The 20,776-nt window shown below is 40.6% G+C and overlaps 1 protein-coding gene across 2 annotated transcripts in view; it reads right to left on the reverse strand.

The window, feature by feature from the left end:
* Nucleotides 1-1,184: 1,184 nt before the first annotated feature.
* The window catches only part of TSHZ2 (teashirt zinc finger homeobox 2), a 518,841-nt gene continuing 499,249 nt past the window's right edge, over nucleotides 1,185-20,776 (reverse strand). For both annotated transcript variants that reach the window (XM_003252945.4, XM_003252946.4), the window contains exon 3: nucleotides 1,185-9,333. The gene's annotated coding sequence lies outside the window, so the exon portion shown is untranslated. The remainder of the gene's footprint in view (nucleotides 9,334-20,776) is intronic.

Here is a 20,776-nt window from a genome sequence, read left to right on the forward strand (position 1 = left end):
GCTCACTGCAAGCTCCGCCTCCCGGGTTCACGCCATTCTCCTGCCTCAGCCTCCTGAGTAGCTGGGACTACAGGTGCCCGCCACCACGCCCGGCTAATTTTTTGTATTTTTAGTAGAGACGTGGTTTCACTGTGCTAGCCAGGATGGTCTCGATCTCCTGACCTCGTGATCTGCTGGCCTCGGCATCCCAAAGTGCTGGGATTACAGGCGTGAGCCACCGCGCCTTGCCACTTTGTGTTCTTTTCTTTCTGTGATCTTGCCTTAGATCACACAGATAAAACATGACAGGACCTGGACCTTAACACAGTTTGGCTCTCAATCCTGTTCTCATAACCATCACTGCCTTCATTTATCTGTGTCATCCTCAGAGCTGCCACATAGTAGGTGCTCAGTCAGTGTTCACTAAGTAAACTATGACAAAGAACTCTTTGATTGGGTCCAAGGTGCTTATCCCAACACTTCGCCATGGCTACCTCCCTCACTCCTCACCTGACTTGCTCTGTCTAGCCTGGCCGCTCCTATTTTATGTCCTAGACATGCAGCCATGGCAATGATGTGGAGCTAACAGGTGATATGGTAGCCATCATAATTTAATGAGTACGGGGCTCATGCAACCACATGACACAGGAGCCGAGAGCTGGCTGTGCACAGACAACAAATCATTTTTGGTGGGGCATCACCGTCTGCTTGGGCAGCTTGTGTATGAAACACGGTCCAATTCTCCCAGGACATTAAAGGAAGTGGAGGGGAGTACACGGGGAAACTGAATGGTAAGCAGGGCCATCGCTTTGAGGTGGAGAAGGTCGGGCCGTCTCAATCACGGCTGCTCTCTGCCTTGCTTCCTTGAATTTGTGAGACAGCTGCCTATTGCCTCTGTTGAGATTACATCATAAATTACTCAGGCATAAGCAGACCACAGATGAGAGCAGTCAGAGGCAGCCCAGAAACCAAACAAGGGGTGCTGGCATTTGTAAAAAAAAAAAAAAAAAAAAAAAAAAAAAGTAAATCTGATGGAGATGAGGGGAGATTCTGGAAGTGGGTCAGCAGGTCCCAACAACAGAGAGGCCTACCAATAATGTCCTCGCTTAGCCTCCCCGGGGGTCGGTGCTGTTCTTTCCCGCCCTCATCCCCCCTCTTGCCTTTTTCCTCTCTTGCCGTCTTTAAAAAACACACATAGGCAGAAATCAATCCATCAAATGTCATTACAGATTTATTAAGCCTGATGTAGAAAGACATTTAACAGTAACATCTCCAGAAAGCATAAAAAGAGCACTTCTATTCAGTCTTGTGCTTTGAAAATCTAAATATATTTTTATCATATAAATAATTCTTTTCATGTTTTAAGTGCATCTGTGTTTTTTTTCTTCTCTCCTTTAATTTTCATTTTTCAATTGGCCAAAGCAGAAGTCGACGTTGACTGAAATGAAGCCATTTGCAAAGCTAATGGTGTTGAGAGGCATGTCTCTGCTATTCCGTATCAGCTAGGTTTCAGGAAGGTGGTTCAATATCTGCAGCATTAAAATGAGGGACAGCCTCCAGCAAAATCATAATTGAACACACCCAGGTCCTTAATGTCAGCAGTTGGGTTTCCTGATGCAAATTACGATAAAGTTTCAGATGGGCACAGTCTATTTCCAATAACTGCTGAGTGGGGAAAAAAAAGAGACTTTTTTTTTTAACACAAAGGGAAGAGTTATCATGTATAAAAATGTAAATAATATACTTATAGGAACCTTTTTGATGGAAATCAGGGGCTCCATATAACCTTGGCGAGTGTGTTGTTATTTTTTCACAATAGCTCAAAAAAGTAGTGTCTGTTATTTAGGGCTTTAATTACAGTTCTCAAAGTAGAATGATTTTCCTTAACAAAAAAAAAACTCTTTGGATGCAAAAAATAATGGCTTTTGTGATATAATTTAAGGGTTTTCTTCGTTTCCACCATTGGAATTTATTTCTAGTGATAAAATTGTATTAAAAAAATTCCCCGTCTACAGATAATTTCAATGCTGCGGCATCACACACAGGCATACATCTTAAGTGCCTCCAAACAAAGTCATTTTTATTCAGCAAGGGGCTGCTGTGAATGTTTCTTTTTGTCTGATTTAAGTTACGTGGGAGATCAAGAGCAGATTGTTCATGATGAAGGAGGACGGGATGGTGGCACCATGGGACATAAAAGGGAGCACTTTTTCTGAAAATCCATTCTTTTTTTTTTTTTTTTTGAGACAGAGTCTTGCTCTGTTGCCCAGGCTGGAGTGCAGTGGCAGCATCTCAGCTCACTGCAACCTTTACCTCCCGGGCTCAAGTGATTCTCTGCCTCAGCCTCCCAAGTAGCTGGGACTACAGGCATGCGCCACCACGCCCGGCTAATGTTTTTTGTATTTTTAGTAGAGACAAGGTTTTGCCATGTTGGCCAGGTTGGTCTGAAACTCCTGACCTCAAGTGAACCGCCTGCCTCAGCCTCCCAAAGTGCTGGGGTTACAGGTGTGAGCCACCGCATCTGGCCCGCTTCGTTTCAAACAGGAAAGCCATCATTTCCAGCTGGTAGTTTGTCTTTGGGCAGTGACAGTGCTGCAAAGCCTTTGGAAATTTCAAATAGTGACTGCATTGAAAGCTAATATTCAGGATAATGGGGAGTAAAAGAAATTGGGGCCAGCCAAGGGAAGAATTTTCCAGATCCCAGAAAAATGGGCATAGATGCCTATCTGTGATGAATCTGTTTGGCCACAGGGTGGTATAATCTTCCTAGCAGAAAAGTTTTTTTTTTTTTTTTTCATTGCAAGGACAATTTATAATCATCAAAAACAAGTGAAACATGGTTTTGATTAAAACAGCCTGTTGGCTCAATAATCTCTGTAATTTCAAAAACATCCTTAATGCAGAAGAAGAACACGCCGATGTCAGGAATGGCCTGGGGCCCCATTACAACAGCAACCGAATAAATAAGGAGAAGAATCTCGAGGTCATAAAAACAAAATTAAGCTAATGTTTCAAATTTTGACAATTATGAATTCTTCCTCTAAGAAGACATTAAAAAAATTTTCAGGCACTATTAGATAAAATACAAAGAGAATAATTCTACATGGATGAGTGTGCGGTTTTCCCACGGGGGTAAAGCATGCCTTTAAAAGGAAAACTCTGAATTAGGACGTTGGTTCCTCCCTAGATCCAGCAATTGGACGGGACTCATGCAGACAGACAAACTTGGTTCTTATAGTTTCTTTGTAAACTCAGATCTAATTCTTTCATAAGCTATTGAAAGAGAATGACCAGGAAAAAATTACAAGCATATTTTTTCTATACAAAAGAATCCCCATTGTGGGCCAGTTTGGTAGAAACAGAAACAAGCAAATATAACAAAATCTGTGTTCATACATGGCGATATAGTTAGTATATACAAATATGTACATTATAAAAATGCACGGAAGGCTTACGCTCCCAGCCATCCAAGCTGCATTGTACTCCGGGAAAGCAGCCTGGTTTTTCTTCCTAGTATACAGGCAAATGTATTATATACAGCATGCAGGTGATAGAAAATTAGTGCGCTTGCACAGAAACATTGTACAGGTATGGTTGCAGTCATTTTTCTTTGAAAATGACCGGTCTGCTTTCTGAATATAAAAATGTGTTTGCCTTTCTTTGCTGGCAAGTAAACACTTTCCTTTAGAGCAAGGATGAATGTGATTCTTGAAACTCACTCTGACTCACTTCTCCCCTGCCCTTTCTAAAAGAAATTAAAAAAAAATCTAGAATTAATGCAAGGGAGCAAATATATAACATAAATGTGTTTGATATCGGGTTTCCCAAAAAGGTATAAAAGCTCTGTAGAGCAAGAACTGGTTGCCATTGAAAAGGCTGTATGATCACCTAGCTTCTTGATTTTAAAGGGGTTTGGAAGTTAATGATTCATGCCAACAGTGCCTGGCTGTTAGGAATCAAAGTCAGAAGGGATTAGAAGGACATCATCAGGAAATCAAAAAGTATATTTTACCCAAGATATTGTGACATTTAGGAACCCTGAGCCAAATGGGAATTGTTTTGTATGTCAGCTTTTTTGACTCGCATTACACATTCTAGTGTCTGATGTGTTCGAAAGCTCGAGTATTGTATTGCGAAACTGGAATGTTTGTAATATTTATTTCAATGCACAGTGGGCATCACGTTTACTTCTCTGAAGACTGATTGAACTTTCTGTACTTAAAAAATATACATACACATCTATAATTCCTGAATGTTATATGGGTCATTTAGAAAGTGAAAATATTACGTACAAAGTCTTCACATTTGAGACATAATTGTATGATTGTTCAAATTCTGTTAATATTAGCTATTGGCAGGGGACTGATATCCAAATGTAGGTTTCAGGTTCAAGACAATTCATTGAACGCATTGAAATTTATTTTCCGAAAGAGTTGAATGGAGTGGTTAGATTTTTTTTTTTTTGTTATGCCTTTGTTAAAATTTTTTGACTTCTCCTGGGGTTTCTTACTAAAAAGTTATTACTTGTACTTCTAAAAGCTGTTTTAAGCAAATAAACATGATACAAAGGGCTGCGGATATTTAATCTGTCTTTTTTCAAACAGCCTGTATTTTAAAAGGCCTTAATAATAATCATGGCTATTGGGAAAATCATTTGTATGCTGAAGGGTGTCAAGTCAGAGTGTCATTCCTTGGAAGAGCCATTTTACTTGGAATATATTTTTCCAAAGGAAATGGACAGAGTCCTGTTGCAGAAATAGCGTTCCACCTGGTACTAGCATTTTAAAACAGTCCTATTCTAATCCATAACACATTTCTAGTTTTCCCTGAAGCTTTGGGCTGCCTTGTGCATGAATAATTTTTGGAGAAACACCCACGCCCGTTAGCCCATTGTTCGTAACTATTGGAAGAAGATTAACTAGAGCCTGAAAATTGTATATCTGCGTATGCCTCTGAATCTGTCACTGGAACCAAAGGAGATAAGTGGCTTTTTACTTTGGATGAAGAGGTAAAATTCCCCAGTAGAAATTCTAAAGATGATTCACAAGTTTCAAAATGTTTAATGCCTTCCTACAATGGAAACATGTCTCTCTGTCTGGGGGGGGATGGAAATTTGTATCTCTTTCTCCAGCTCAATCTTTGTCTAAAAGTATTTCATAGATATTTTGAGAAAGTGCCACATAGAGGAAAGGAGAAAATGAAATTAGCATTTTAATATCTTACAAGGGGAAAAATACACGAAAATTTCAGTTTTGATTTCTTTTTTGCCTAATGCATGTTCGAAATAGATACTACCGTTATTGCTCTTTAGAACTACATATGTGCATATTTTAAAGCCTTTAATATATTTCCTTATTGTTGTTATTGTTTTTGCATTCATCTACATCTTACTATCCTTGTTGCAGAGAAGAGAGGATAATGTGAAAAATGACATTTGGGTTTTTTTTTTTTTTAAACAAAAGCATTTAACAAGCTTAAAAAATGAAACTCAATGAAAAAGAAAAGAAGGTTTGAACACAGTCAGATAACCTGAGAAGTGACAGATGGAAAAGCAACAGAATGCAAGCACCTTGTAAGGTCTGTAATCTTTGGATTTACTGTGAAAAGTTTCAGAACATCATAGACTCTTACTGCCACATTGTCCATAGACCCTGGAAAATAACAGTGAAATTCGTATGTATACACATATATATGAATACACACACACATGCATGCACTCTGTCTCACACACCCCTCCTCACCACTTAACCAGAGTTACATAAATGCTCCTCAGATATGTCATTGCATTTGTTTGTTTTCTGCATCTCAACTCAGTTCAGTGGCTTGCGCCTGTGACATTAATTATGCAAGATTCAAACAACCAAGCAGGCACATTTTGGGGGTGAGTTTTAAGAAATCTGTGACCTGAAAGAAATTCTGTGGGGACTGTCTGGGTTATCCAATTTATTCCATGATTATATTCTGTTTTTAGGTCTTGACCTATTTTTAAGCTATTTCCTCTCTGTATGCTTTTTAGAAAAAAAATCCTTATTCTGAAATACTAATATTTTGATTCTCCATGAACTGTGTCCCTCAAATGTCTTGATATCAGCCATCTTTAGGAGCTGTTGTAAAACACAGGAAGGCCAGGCTGTTGTGTGAAGTGTTTGCTGTTGTTATCCCACAGTGCCTAGGACAGTGTCGCACATAACAGGTGCCCAATTATATTTGTTAAATGAATTTGCTAAATAAATATCATTTCCTGTTGTGCCCTGTGCCACCAGTGCTTTGTAACATGCTGTGTATTTAGAGGATTTGCTGAACTGCAAAATAAGGCCAAATACGTAACATTTAAATATTGACATATAAATTTTTAAATGGACATCTCAATTTGCAGCTGGTTGGTGGTCTTAGCTGGAAGGAGGGATGGGGAAGAAAAGGCAATCTCTCGCTCTTACTGGTACCAAGGGGTGGTGGAAGAATGGAGATATAATTTGCATTATATTTGCATGTCAGCCTCCTTTCCAATTCTAAAGTTCTCACTTATCAGGACTGTATTTTATTCAGCGAAAAGAAAGCAGTGGTATGAAGGTGGATAAAGACATTCTCTTGAGTTTATGTTATTTAGTGTTTTTCCTCCAGAAAGAAGTTTCTAGAAGCCTCAGAGGGCTGGCTGAATGAAGACAGGCCTGGCCTCTAGGAATATGCTGAGAGCTGATGTATGCCCCAGTGCCAGCCCAGATCTTGTTTTCTAAGGTGAACCTTAGCAGCCATCCCTCGGCAGTGACATGCATGGTTACCAGGCGGCAATTCACTGGTCTTACCAAATTTATGAATATTTTTGTCTCTCACCTCCCACCCCACTCCACCATAGAAATTGCGCTAACAAAACCATATCGATTATATGTTGAAGCAGATGATTTATTTTTTCTTTCTTAGAAGGGAAACAATTTCCATGGAATTGGGAATCGTATTGATCTCCTCCCCCCCATTGGAGCAAGGGCTCGAGAATCCGCTTTTGGATGGTTGCAGTGAGATCTGAATTATGTAACTTTGGCCTAATAACCCTGGATTGGAGCAGACAATTTTTAACAGCTTCAAGAACCCCAATGCTAATGCATTGATTTTCCTTTAATAGAATTTCCTGGTTGAAGGATGGTGCTCAGTAGAGTCCAGGCCACCCTTCAATCTTAACCTATCCGAAGACTGTTCCTTTCCAGTCGAGCTCCATTCATTTCTGGTTGAATAGGTTAAGCAAAGACAGACCTCGCTGTTCTCAGTTCACTTTATGATCCTCCCATCATAAAAAATAATATCAGCACCTTGCTTTTCATGTCAGAACTACATTTGAGCCGCTATTCCCTATGCCCATGAGTAAATCCCATAAAAGCCGCCCCGTTGTACTGTTGCTATTTTTCCTTGTGGGTGATTGATTGATGGATGAGTGCTGACACTTCAATGAAGCTATTTCGACTGCCATCTCAATCCGATGATGTGAGGGGTATATTTTCTGTCCATGCCTCATTACTTCAGAATGACATTCCTGGAACTTCATTTACTTTTTCCCTCCTTCCCCGAAGCGCCATATTTTTTCCCATCTAGGTTATGCATGCCATAAAAAAAGCAATTTGCTATTATATGTGGCATAAGGGCAACACTTTCCCTAGGAGGTAAATAAGAAGTTTTTTTTTTTTTTAATCCCAATGTTGAATTTAGGGATCATGTCAAAATTTCCAAAACAATTCCAACAGGCAGCCTCCTTGAGAAATGGTGAGGAAGAGATATTTGGTTTCATTTTGTCAGTGTTGAGATAAAAAAAAAATAACCTTGGTAATTAAAGCAACAACAGAAAATATTCCTTTTGTTTCAGAATCACCTAGTTCCTAGTGTTGTGCCTAGAATAATATAAATATTTCACCATAGCTGAGTAGCAATTTGCCACATAATCCAGATGTATTCGTCCTTTGAGAGTAGGGAAATTCATTGTTTAAATGCAATGATGGATTTATCTATTATAGGTTGCTTTCAATTGTATAGAAAATGTTCAACTAGAGTAAACAGATCTATCCTTGCGTCTCCAAACTGTGCACTAGGTATGCAAGACTTTTAATATTAAAACATGCTCTTAGTTTTTCCAAGTTGACTTAGGACCTGATTTTAATCTGTGTAATACAGTATTCCGGTTAATAATAATGTATAATTAAGACATCCGTTAAAAATCCATAACGTTAATTTAATGGAGAAAATCTAATACAGTTCTATTGGAATTTTTACGTTAAATTAACTTTAACGGGCTTTTAATGGATGTCTTAATTAGATCTCATTATTAACGGGAATATTCCACAAATTAAAATTGGGCCCTCAAAGTTTTAATGAAAAAAGTTGCAGGAACACATTTAAAATGGACACCCTATTTCATGCTTTCTGTTGCTTCTAAAGCTAAGCTGCGTTTTAGAGCCCATAAACATCAGGTTCTCCAGAAAAGGCTGCTGCAGAACTTTCCACCCTGTAATTACCTCATCTTCTCGCGTTCTCTCAGATTCTGCATTTCACCAATTCTCCCAATTTGCAGTTCTCATACGACAGTGGTGTGTGCTTAAAACTATTTTTTTTTTCAGCCAATCAAGATAATGATGATGATCAAGGTGCCCCACCACTGCATAGGAAAAGTCTTTGGCAGCAACATGGTTAAGCTTCACTATTTGAACAAGTTTCACAGAAGATGAACATTGTTCAGGGGTTTTCTTGGCTCAAACTCTGGTTTAACTTAATAATTCTTCTACTTTGCAGTGATTAATGGCCCCCTAGTGCAGGGGCAGGACTGGGCAATCCAGGTGCAACCGTAATTGTTACACTGAACAGAAACATTTCCTTTAGACAAACGTTCCCAGAGGGGTTATAAATAGGAAATGGACATTACCATGAAAAGTAAGCCTCCAAGTGTCTACATCTAGTGCAACCCACTTGGACATTAAACTATGAAGACTTATTATACTCCTCCCCACTTTCCTGTTACAAACTGACAAAATAAGTACATCAATGCTCTCAGTCATTACTTTTCTTCGGTGGCACTTTGTTTTCTTGTGACAGTGAAAAGGTTACTGTGGAGACGAGACAGCCCCATTGCAGTTTATCAATGAAAATCTAATATCGCCCATAAGCAGAGAAGTGGAAATCAATACTTCATTACCAAATTGTTAGTGAGGATGAAGAGAAATGGCTGGGGTGATTTTTTTTTTTTTTTTTGGCAGTCTTCTCGGAGTCAGGGTGTCAGGAGGAGTTCAGTGAGTTCAATGTCAGAAGCAGGATGGTGCAACGAGGAAGGGTTCAGTGTGAGGGGATCCAGGCTGGAAAGTGGAAACTAAGGCATTCGTCCTGTAATGGGAATCAGAACAACAGAAAGATGCGTTATTTTCTGAGGTGTAGCCCAGGTGATTTTTTCCCCGGGGTGATCACCTTGCCCACCTCCACTACTTTATGAATGTTCTGAGTAGAGTCCTAGTTATATAACCAGACCGTGGAACATGAAAAGGAGGAGTCAACTTCGAGAAAAAACTATTTAAATACTGTATGTTCTCACTCATAAGTGGGAGCTAAACACTGAGCACAGATGGATGTAAACATGGGAACAAGAGACACTAGGGACTACTGGGGCCGGGGAGGGAGGAAGGAGGAAATGGGTTGAAAAACTACCTATCAGGTACTATGCTCACTGCCTGGGTGATGAGATCCATACCCCACAGCTAACCATCATGCAATATTCCCATGCAACAAACTGCATATGTACCCTCTGTATCTAAAAAGAGAGTTGCAATTTTCTTATTCTTTTCCTTTTGAGACAGAGTCTTGCTTTGTCACTACACTTGTGCAGTGGCGTCATCATGGCTTACTGCAGCCTCAACCTCCCAGGCTCAAGTGATCCTCCTACCTCAGCCTCCTGAGTCGCTGGAACCACAGGCATACTCCATCATGCCTGAATAGGTTTATTTTTTATTTTGTAGAGCCTGTGTTGCCCAGGCTGGTCTCAGATTCCTGGGCTCAAGCAATCCTCCCACCTCAGCCTCTCAAGGTGCTGAGATTACAAGCTTGAGCCACTTAAACTGGCCAAAAAGTTGTAACTTTAAATTAAGAAAAAAATATTTTTAATATAGTGTATGGAAAGGATATTTGAACACCCATGTTCATAGCAACATTATTCGCAATAGCCAAAACTCAGAAGCAACCCAAGTGTCCAACAGATGAGTGGATAAGCAAGTGTGATATGTACATGCAATGGAAGATTAGCCCTAAAAATGGAAGAAATTCTGACACATTCTACAACATGGATGAACCCTGAGAACATTATGCTAAGTGAAAATAAGCTAGTCACAAAAAGAAATATACTATATGGTTATACCTATATAACATATCTAGAGGTAGTCAAACTCATAGAAACAGAAAGAGGAATGGTGGTTGCCAGGGGCTGGGGATGAGGTGGGAAAAGAAATAAGAATTCTTGTTCACTCAGAACAGTTTCAGTTTCATCTTTTGTAAGATGAAAAATTCTGTAGATGGATATTGTTATGTTTGTACAACAATCTGAATGTACTCAAAGCCACTCAACTGTTCACTTAATAGTGAAAATGATAAATTTTATGTTGTGGGTATTTTACTGCAATTAGAAATAAATATACATAATGTATGATTTTTTCACTATAAAGCTTTTTGGAAAAACAAAAACAAAAAATGCCCATTAACCTATGGTCATACCAGGCTTAAAGCTCTCATTCACATTCTGCTGTATTTCCTTCTAGTCTTTTCTTTTCCCATGCTTTTTTTTTTTTTTTTTTTGAGTCGGAGCCTTGCTCTGTCACCCAAGCTGGAGTGCGGTGGCACGATGTTGGTTCACTACAACCCTCCGCCTCTTGGGTTCAAGCAATTCTCCTGCTTCAGCCTCCCGAGTATCTGGGATTACAGACATGCATCACCAGGCCCAGCTAATTTTTGTATTTTTAGTAGAGACAGGGTTTCACCATGTTGGCCAGGCTAGTCTTGAACTCCTGACCTCAAGTGATCCACCTGCCTCAGCCTCCCAAAGTGCTGGGATTACAGGTGTGAGCCACTGTGTCTGGCCTTCCCATGCATTTCGTTAGGTTTACATAGTTATATATGCTGACTGTATGATGCACCTGTCTGGAGGTATTTCTTCACTGGAAAGCATCAGTATAAACAGCTGTAGAAGTTCTATCGCACACATTATAATAGTTTATGATACTATGATAATGTAATATTGGACATTTAATGTTTGCAATTTTTATTCAGTAATACATAACACTATGATGAACATCTTTGCGTTTCAAGCTTTTCTGTATGCTGGAATATTTTCATAGGCTTAAATTCTTAAGCGTGGAATTCCCGTCAAAAGATAGGAACATTGGCCGGGCACGGTGGCTCACGCTTGTAATCCCAGCACTTTGGGAGGCCGAGGCGGGCGGATCACGAGGTCAGGAGATCGAGACCACGGTGAAACCCAGTCTCTACTAAAAATACAAAAAATTAGCCAGGCGTGGTGGCGGGCGCCTGTAGTCCCAGCTACTCGGAGAGGCTGAGGCAGGAGAATGGCGTGAACCCGGGAGGTGGAGCTTGCAGTGAGCCGAGATTGCGCCACTGCACTCCAGCCTGAGACTCAAAAAAAAAAAAAAGGAACATTTTTGGTAGAGAAGTGCTACTTAGTAACAGGGTCATTTTTCTTTTTTTTTTTTTATTATACTTTAGGTTTTAGGGTACATGTGCACAATGTGCAGGTTTGTTACATATGTATCCATGTGCCATGTTGATTTCCTGCACCCATTAACTCGTCATTTAGCATTAGGTATATCTCCTAATGCTGTCCCTCCCCCCTCCCCCAACCCCACAACAGTCCCCGGAGTGTGATGTTCCCCTTCCTGTGTCCATGAGTTCTCATTGTTCAATTCCCACCTATGAGTGAGAACATGCGGTGTTTGGTTTTTTGTCCTTGCGATAGTTTACTGAGAATGATGTTTTCCAGTCTCATCCATGTCCCTACAAAGGACATGAACTCATCCTTTTTTATGGCTGCATAGTATTCCATGGTGTATATGTGCCACATTTTCTTAATCCAGTCTATCGTTGTTGGACATTTGGGTTGGTTCCAACTCTTTGCTATTGTGAATAGTGCCGCAATAAACATACGTGTGCATGTGTCTTCATAGCAGCATGATTTATAGTCCTTTGGGTATATACCCAGTAATGGGATGGCTGGGTCAAATGGTATTTCTAGTTCTAGATCCCTGAGGAATCGCCACACTGACTTCCACAATGGTTGAACTAGTTTACAGTCCCACCAACAGTGTAAAAGTGTTCCTATTTCTCCACATCCTCTCCAGCACCTGTTGTTTCCTGATTTTTTAATGATGGCCATTCTAACTGGTGTGAGATGGTATCTCACTGTGGTTTTGATTTGCATTTCTCTGATGGCCAGTGATGATGAGCATTTCTTCATGTGTTTTTTGGCTGCATAAATGTCTTCTTTTGAGAAGTGTCTGTTCATGTCCTTTGCCCACTTTTTGATGGGGTTGTTTGTTTTTTTCTTGTAAATTTGTTTGAGTTCATTGTAGATTCTGGATATTAGCCCTTTGTCAGATGAGTAGGTTGCAAAAATTTTCTCCCATTCTGTAGGTTGCCTGTTCACTCTGATGGTAGTTTCTTTTGCTGTGCAGAAGCTCTTTAGTTTAATTAGATCTCATTTGTCAATTTTGGCTTTTGTTGCCATTGCTTTTGGTGTTTTGGACATGAAGTCCTTGCCCACGCCTATATCCTGAATGGTATTGCCTAGGTTTTCTTGTAGGATTTTAATGGTTTTAGGTCTAACATTTAAGTCTTTAATCCATCTTGAATTAATTTTTGTATAAGGTGTAAGGAAGGGATCCAGTTTCAGCTTTCTACATATGGCTAGCCAGTTTTCCCAGCACCATTTATTAAATAGGGAATCCTTTCCCCATTTCTTGTTTTTGTCAGGTTTGTCAAAGATCAGATAGTTGTAGATATGTGGCATCATTTCTGAGGGCTCTGTTCTGTTCCATTGATCTATGTCTCTGTTGTGGTACCAGTACCATGCTGTTTTGGTTACTGTAGCATTGTAGTATAGTTTGAAGTCAGGTAGCGTGATGCCTCCAGCTTTGTTCTGTTGGCTTAGGATTGACTTGGCGATGCGGGCTCTTTTTTGGTTCCATATAAACTTTAAAGTAGTTTTTTCCAATTCTGTGAAGAAAGTCATTGGTAGCTTGATGGGGATGGCATTGAATCTATAAATTACCTTGGGCAGTATGGCCATTTTCACGATATTGATTCTTCCAACCCATGAGCATGGAATGTTCTTCCATTTGTTTGTATCCTCTTTTATTTCATTGAGCAGTGGTTTGTAGTTCTCCTTGAAGAGGTCCTTCACATCCCTTGTAAGTTGGATTCCTAGGTATTTTATTCTCTTTGAAGCAATTGTGAATGGGAGTTCACTCATGATTTGGCTCTCTGTTTGTCTGTGATTGGTGTACAAGAATGCTTGTTATTTTTGTACATTGATTTTGTATCCTGAGACTTTGCTGAAGTTGCTAATCAGCTTAAGGAGATTTTGGGCTGAGACAATGGGGTTTTCTAGATATACAATCATGTCATCTGCAAACAGGGACAATTTGACTTCCTCTTTTCCTAATTGAATACCCTTTATTTCCTTCTCCTGCCTGATTGCTCTGGCCAGAACTTCCAGCACTATGTTGAAAAGGAGCGGTGAGAGAGGGCATCCCTGTCTTGTGCCAGTTTTCAGAGGGAATGCTTCCAGTTTTTTCCCATTCAGTATGATATTGGCTGTGGGTTTGTCATAGCTCTTATTATTTTGAGATACGTCCCATCAATACCTAATTTATTGAGAGTTTTTAGCATGAAGGGTTGTTGAATTTTGTCAAAGGCCTTTTCTGCATCTATTGAGATAATCATGTGGTTTTTGTCTTTGGTTCTGTTCATATGCTGGATTACATTTGTTGATTTGCGTATGTTGAACCAGCCTTGCATCCCAGGGATGAAGCCCACTTGATCATGGTGTATAAGCTTTTTGATGTGCTGCTGGATTCAGTTTGCCAGTATTTTATTGAGGATTTTTGCATCAATGTTCATCAAGGATATTGGTCTGAAATTCTCTTTTTTGGTTATGTCTCTGCCAGGCTTTGGTATCAGGACGATGCTGGCTTCATAAAATGTGTTAGGGAGGACTCCCTCTTTTTCTATTGATTGGAATAGTTTCAGAAGGAATGGTACCAGTTCCTCCTTGTACCTCTGGTAGAATTCGGCTGTGAATCCATCAGGTCCTGGACTCTTTTTGGTTGGTAAGCTATTGATTATTGCCACAATTTCAGAACCTGTTATTGATCTATTCAGAGATTCAACTTCTTCCTGATTTAGTCTTGGGAGGGTGTATTTGTCAAGGAATTTATCCATTTCTTCTAGATTTTCTAGTTTATTTGCATAGAGGTGTTTGTAGTATTCTCTGATGGTAGATTGTATTTCTGTGGGATCAGTGGTGATATCCCCTTTTTCATTTTTTATTGCGTCTATTTGATTCTTCTCTCTTTTCTTCTTTATTAGTCTTGCTAGTGGTCTATCAATTTTGTTGATCTTTTCAAAAAACCAGCTCCTGGATTCATTAATTTTTTGAAGGGTTTTTTGTGTCTCTATTTCCTTCAGTTCTGCTCTGATTTTAGTTATTTCTAGCCTTCTGCTAGCTTTTGAATGTGTTTGCTCTTGCTTTTCTAGTTCTTTTAATTGTGATGTTAGGGTGTCAATTTTGGATCTTTCCTGCTTTCTCTTGTGGGCATTTAGTGCTATAAATTTCCCTCTACACACTGCTTTGAACGTGTCCGAGAGATTCTGGTATGTTGTGTCTTTGTTCTCGTTGGTTTCAAAGAACATCTTTATTTCTGCCTTCATTTCATTATGTACCCAATAGTCATTCAGGAGCAGGTTGTTCAGTTTCCATGTAGTTGAGCGGTTTTGAGTGTGTTTCTTAATCCTGAGTTCTAGTTTGATTGCACTGTGGTCTGAGAGACAGTTTGTTATAATTTCTGTTCTTTTACATTTGCTGAGGAGAGCTTTACTTCCAACTATGTGGTCAATTTTGGAATAGGTGTGGTGTGATGCTGAAAAAAATGTATATTCTGTTGATTTGGGGTGCAGAGTTCTGTAGATGTCTATTAGGTCCACTTAGTGTAGAGCTGAGTTCAATTCCTGGATATCCTTGTTAACTTTCTGTCTCATTGATCTGTCTAGTGTTGACAGTGGGGTGTTAAAATCTCCCATTATTATTGTGTGGGAGTTTAAGTCCCTTTGTAGGTCACTCAGGACTTGCTTTATGAATCTGCGTGCTCCTGTGTTGGGTGCATATATATTTAGGATAGTTAGCTCTTCTTGTTGAATTGATCCCTTTACCATTATATAATGGCCTTCTTTGTCTCTTTTGATCTTTGTTGGTTTAAAGTCTATTTTATCAGAGACTAGGATTGCAACCCCTGCCTTTTTTTGTTTTCCATTTGCTTGATAGATCTTCCTCCATCCCTTTATTTTGAGTCTATGTGTGTCTCTGCATGTGAGATGGGTTTCCTGAATACAGCACACTGATGGGTCCTGACTCCTTATCCAGTTTGCCAGTCTGTGTCTTTTAATTGGAGCATTTAGCCCATTTACATTTAACGTTAATATTGTTATGTGTGAATCTGATCCTGTCATTATAATGTTAGTTGGTTATTTTGCTCGTTAGTTGATGCAGTTTCTTTCTAGCCTTGATGGTCTTTACAATTTGGCATGTTTTTGCAGTGGCTGGTACTGGTTGTTCCTTTCCATGTTTAGTGCTTCCTTCAGGAGCTCTTTTAGGGCAGGCCTGGTGGTGACAAAATCACTCAGCATTTGCTTGTCTGTAAAGTATTTTATTTCTCCAACACTTATGAAGCTTAGTTTGGCTGGATGTGAAATTCTGGGTTGAAAATTCTTTTCTTTAAGAATGTTGAATATCGGCCCCCACTCTCTTCTGGCTTGTAGAGTTTCTGCCGAGAGATCAGCTGTTAGTCTGATGGGCTTCCCTTTGTGGGTAACCCGACCTTTCTCTCTGGCTGCCCTTAACATTTTTTCCTCCATTTCAACTTTCGTGAATCTGACAATTATGTGTCTTGGAGTTGCTCTTCTCGAGGAGTATCTTTGTGGCATTCTCTGTATTTCCTGAATCTGAATGTTGGCCTGCCTTGTTAGATTGGGGAAGTTCTCCTGGATAATATCTTGCAGGGTGTTTTCCAACTTGGTTCCATTCTCCCCGTCATTTTCAGGTACACCAATCAGACGTAGGTTTGGTCTTTTCACATAGTCCCAAATTTCTTGGAGGCTTTGTTCATTTCTTTTTATCCTTTTTTCTCTAAACTTCCCTTCTCGCTTCATTTCATTCATTTCATCTTCCATCAGTGATACCCTTTCTTCCAGTTGATCGCATCTGCTACTGAGGCTTCTGCAATCTTCGCGTAGTTCTCAAAACTTGGCTTTCAGCTCCATCAGCTCCTTTAAGCCCTTCTCTCCATTGGTTATTCTAGTTATCCATTCTTCTAATTTTTTTTCAAAGTTTTTAACTTCTTTGCTATTGTTTTGAATTTCCTCCCGTAGCTCAGAGTAGTTTGATCGTCTGAAGTCTTCTTCTCTCAACTCGTCAAAGTCATCCTCCATCCAGCTTTGTTCCGTTGCTGGTGAGGAACTGCTTTCCTTTGGAGGAGGAGAGGTGCTCTGCTTTTTAGAGTTTCCAGCTTTTCTGCTCTGTTTTTTCCCCATCTTTGCGGTTTTATCTACTTTTGGTCTTTGATGATGGTGATGTACAGATGGGTTTTTGGTGTGGATGTCCTTTCTGTTTGTTAGTTTTCCTTCTACCAGACAGGACCCTCAGCTGCAGGTCTGTTGGAGTTTACTAGAGGTCCACTCCAGACCCTGTTTGGCTGGGTGTCAGCAGCGGTGGCTGCAGAACAGCGGATTTTCATGAGACCACAAATTCAGCTGTCTGATAGTTCCTCTGGAAGTTTTGTCTCAGAGGAGTACCCGGCCGAGTGAGGTGTCAGTCTGTCTCTACTTGGGGGGTGCCTCCCAGTTAGGCTGCTCAGGGGTGAGGGACCCACTTTAGGAGGCAGTCTGTCCTCAGATCTCCAGCTGTGTGCTGGGAGAACCACTACTCTCTTCAAAGCTGTCAGTCAGACAGGGACATTTAATTCTGAGGAGGTTCCTGCTGACTTTTTGTTTGTCTGTGCCCTGCCCCCAGAGGTGGAGCCTACAGAGGCAGGCAGGCCTCCTTGAGCTGTGGTGGGATCCACCCAGTTCAAGCTTCCTGGCTGCTTTGTTTACTTAAGCAAGCCTGGGCAATGGCGGGCGCCCCTCCCCCAGCCTCGCTGCCGCCTTGTAGCTTGATCTCAGACTGCTGTGCTAGCAATCAGCGAGACTCCGTGGGCATAGGACCCTCCGAGCCAGGTGCAGGACACAATCTCCTAGTGTGCCGTTTTCCAGGCCCGTTGGAAAAGCGCAGTATTGGGGTGGGACTGACCCGATATTCCAGGTGCCGTCTGTTACCCCTTTCTTTGACTAGGAAAGGGAACTCCCTGACCCCTTGCACTTCCCGAGTGAGGCAATGCCTCACCCTGCTTTGGCTCGCGCACAGTGCGCTTCACCGACTGTCCTGCACCCACTGTTTGGCACTTCCTAGTGAGATGAAACCGGTACCTCAAGCAGAAATGCAGAAATCACCTGTCTTCTGTGTCGCTCAGGCTGGGAGCTGGGGACCAGAGCTGTTCCTCTTCGGCCATCTTGGCTCCACCCCCCCACAGGTTTTCAACAGGGTCATTTTTCTTTCCAAGAACTTTGCTCTGGATTACTGTGTGGAAAGCATGCAATTTCCTTCAGCCCAATCTGAGTGAAGTTTCTTGTTTACATCTTGTTATTTAGTGGTAATGTTCATTTTAGTGAGAAAAAACATTGAACCTAAATATAATTAGTCTTTTTAGAAAAGGAAAGCTTCCAAATTTCTAGTGGAAGGATAAAGACAAATTGAAAATCAGATGACATTTGATATGTGTAGAGAAATTATGCACAAGATAATCATAACAGACATTTAAAACTATTCCTTGGTAAGGAATAGTATGACTGGAATACTAGCAACCAGTTATTTTGTATCTACCAAATTCCAGTCACTTTATACACATTACTGTTAACTCTTGAAACAATCTCATTTTAAAAATGAGAGATAAAGGCTGAGCATGGTGGTGCATGCCTGTAATCCCAGCACCTTGGGAGGCAAAGGCGGGTGGATCACATGAGGCTATGAGATCAAGACCAGCCTAGTAAACATGGCGAAACTCTGTCTCTACTAAAAATACAAGAATTAGCCGGGCATGGTGGTGCACCTCTGAAATTCCAGCTACTCGGGAGGCTGAGGCATGAGAATCGCTTGAACCTGGGAGACGGAGATTGCAGTGAGCCGAGATCACACCACTGCATTCCAGCTTGGGCAACAAAGTGAGACTCCGTCTCAAAAAAAAAAAAAGAGAGAGAGATAAAAGTAAGTGACTTGTCCTAGGGTTCACAGCTAATAAAAAGCAGAAGATGGCTTTAAATTTAGTGCTTCCTACTCTGAAGCTTCCAAGCTCATGACAGGCACCACCCTACCTAGATTACAGGTCACCATCAGTGGAGAGAACCATTTCCCTTTGACATTAGATGTGCACTTGAGAGAAAAAGGGTCCCTGGCAATCTTTGTTTTGAATTGGTTTAGATTCTCTGGCAGGTCTAGAAGCTTAAAGGAGGATGATCTTGTGGTTGGAAGAAGAGAGATGGGTCAAAGAAAAAGTGGAGACCAGAAATTGGTGGACTTTTGGAAATTGCAATGGCATTACACTGTGAAACAAGAGTGAAGTCCTGGCTAAAGGACTGTTTCACACCAGGCCTTCTGCAGGCTGTCATTTTCTCCTCTTTGACCATCATATTAATGCAATATCAATTTCATGGAACTTTGTTTTATTATCACTTCCTTGAAGTGGCTCCATATTAGATCAACACCCAGACTTTTCTAACTGGGTTTCTCTTAGGGCAAAGTTTGTCCTGGGAGTGAAAGCAAGGAGAAAGAAAATAATGATTTTATTATAGTTCCTGTCTTGGAAATTCACAACACACATTAACATATTAAAGACTATGAGAAGTCCTGCAATTAAAACCAAACCAAACATAGTGTGTCTTTACTTAACTCAGTACCTGCTAGGTTTATTTGATAACTCTTTTTTTCCCTATTTAAGATTCACAAATATACCTGAGTGTTTTTTGCTGAAAAATACCTTCATGAGAGCTTCTTTTTGTTTTTTAATTTTTTAATTAAAAATTTGTTTTGTTTTGTTTGGGGGTGGGGGAGGTGGGGGACAGGGTTTTGTTCTGTCACCCAGGCTAGAGCGCAGTGGTGCAATCACAGCTCACTGCAGCCTCGATCTCCTGGGCTCAATCCATCCTCGCACGTCAGCCTCCTGAGTAGCTGAGACTATAGGTGCGCCGCCATGCCCACCTAAGTTTTGTATTTTGTAGAGCCTCCTGGGCTCCGGGGATCCTCCCACCTCAGCCTCCTGAACAGCTGGGACCACAAGTGTGCCCTAGCACACCCAGTTAATTCTTTTGTATTTTTTGTAGAGACAGGGTTTTGCCATGTTGCCCAGGCTGGTCTTGAACTCCTGGGCTCAAGCCATTCTCCCTGCCTTGGCCTCCCAAAGTGCTGGGATTACAGGCGTGAGCCACTGCACCCAGCCATTATCTGAGTATAGCTATTTTTAAATTTCAGATAACTATGTCTTTTATGAAACTTAGCTATGGGAGTATTTCTATTGGAGAAGTCTCCTGGATCCCACCATGACTGATGGAAGTGGTGGGGGCTTTTGGAAAGGTCAGTCTTCCTTTACTTGAAGAAGAGTAAAGAGAAGATCCGACTCTTGGACCACTTTGGGACAACACATTATTATTTTTTAAAAATTATTTCTTTTTTTTCTATTTTTTTGAGACAGGATCTCACTTTGTCACCCGGAGTGGCTTGAGTATAGTGGCATGATCTTGGCTCACTGCAACCTCTGCCTCCTGGGCTCAGGTGATCCTCCCACCTCAGCCTCCTGAAAAGCTGGGACCACAGGTGTGCACCAGCATATCCAGCTGATTTTTTTTTTGTATTTTTTGTAGAGACAGGGTTTCGCCATGTTGCCCGGGCTAGTCTTGAACTCCTGAACTCAAGCAATCCTCTTGCCTTGACCTCCCAAAGTGTTGGATTACAGGTGTGAGCCACTGTGCCCAGCCAAATTATTTCTTATATTAAAAGAAAAGTAAAAACCTTGTTTCTCTCTGTGCCTAAAGAGGAGATCCTGGCAGATAATTAAAACTGAAAAATGAAGGGAAGGGGAATAAGAGAACTGTTATTAGTATTTCCCGCTGTTCAGAATGAATTGCATAGAACAGATTGAGAAAAAAAGGAAGTGGATACTGTTAGTTGTGTCTCAAATTGTAGTTGAGGCTGGGCTTTGCTGCTGCATTTTTTTTTCTAATATATTGAGCTACTACTATAAAAATAAAATGGAAATAAATAAAAAACTTAATTACATGTCTAAAAAGTTCTTGGCAGTGTTCATTAAGTAGTTTGTGAGGGAGGGCTAGAGTTTCCAGCTTTTCTGCTCTGTTTTTTCCCCATCTTTGCGGTTTTATCTACTTTTGGTCTTTGATGATGGTGATGTACAGA

Source organism: Nomascus leucogenys, chromosome 13 (assembly GCF_006542625.1).
Source record: "Nomascus leucogenys isolate Asia chromosome 13, Asia_NLE_v1, whole genome shotgun sequence".
NCBI classification, from domain to species: domain Eukaryota; kingdom Metazoa; phylum Chordata; class Mammalia; order Primates; family Hylobatidae; genus Nomascus; species Nomascus leucogenys.